The 1195-nt window shown below is 48.5% G+C and overlaps 1 protein-coding gene across 1 annotated transcript in view; it reads right to left on the bottom strand.

Annotated features, from left to right (window-relative positions):
- The window catches only part of FAM177A1 (family with sequence similarity 177, member A1), a 26132-nt gene that overhangs the window by 24416 nt on the left and 521 nt on the right, over nucleotides 1-1195 (bottom strand). The window lies entirely within an intron of this gene.

Here is a 1195-nt window from a genome sequence, read left to right as displayed (position 1 = left end):
GGACCTGGAGAGCATTATGCTAAGTGAAATAAGCCATTCAGAGAAAGATACATATCACATGATCTCACTCATTTGTGGAATATAATGAACAACATAAACTGATGAACAAAAACAGATCCAGAGACTGAGAAGCATCAATCAGATGCTGAAACCTCAGAGGGAAGGTAGGGGAGGGTGGGGGGAAGGGGGAGAAGTCAACCAAAAGACTTGTATGCATGCATATAAGCCTAACCAATGGACACGAGGGAGGGGAGAGGGGGGAGCAAGGGGGGATAAGGGCACATATGTAATACCTTAATCAATAAAGAAAATAAAAATAAAAAATAAAATGCATACAGGATTTCAAAGACTGGTACCAAAAAGAGAATGTAAAATATCTCATTGATAACTTTCACATTAATTACATGTTGAAATCTGTGTTCTGAAAACTGAATTAAATACAATATAATATTAAAGTTAATTTCAATTCATATTAATTACATGTTAAATTTTTTTAACTGGGTTAAATAGAATATAATATTGACTTCACGGATTTCTTTTTGCTTTTTTAAAAAAATGTTTTTATTGACTTTAGAGAAGGGAGGAGAGAGAAACATCAACAAGAGAGAATCATTGATCGGCTGCCTCCTGCCCGCCCCCTACTGGGGATCCAGCCCGAAACCCCCTCTGACCGGAGTCCAACCAGGACCTCCCGGCTCGTGGGGCCACAACGCTCAACCACTGAGCCACACCGGCGCGGCTCTTTTTACTTTTCCGATGTGGCTCCTAGGAAATGCAGAATCTCCGATGAGGCTAGCACTGTATTTCTATTGGAGAGTGCAACCCTGGGCCTCAGTTACCTCGCTGGTGAACGGGGTAAGTCCCACCTCAGGCAGAAGCTATCGGGATTAAATGAAAACGCCTGCAAACAGGAGCCCTGATTTGCTACCAGCTCAGCCAAGGGCAGCAGCCAGGTCGGGAGCTGCAAAAGGAGAGACCGAGACGGGACCGAGCCGCGCCTCCTGCCTCCTGCCACCAGGCCGTCTGGGGGACACGCCCGCATTCTCTCGCTCACAGACCCGAGGCTCCACGATCACCCCTGGAAACGGGGGCCGCCCCCCCGCCCCAAGCCTGAGGCGCAGCCAGCGGAGGGGTCCGCGAGGGGTCCCTCCTCCACGCCAGTGTTTCTGAGCCGAGGCGGGGACACTGAGGGCGG

Source organism: Myotis brandtii, unplaced genomic scaffold (genome assembly GCF_000412655.1).
Source record: "Myotis brandtii unplaced genomic scaffold, ASM41265v1 scaffold194, whole genome shotgun sequence".
Taxonomy (NCBI): Eukaryota; Metazoa; Chordata; class Mammalia; order Chiroptera; family Vespertilionidae; genus Myotis; species Myotis brandtii.
Note: the sequence above shows the minus strand (reverse complement) of the source record. Positions and strands in the feature narration are given on the sequence as shown.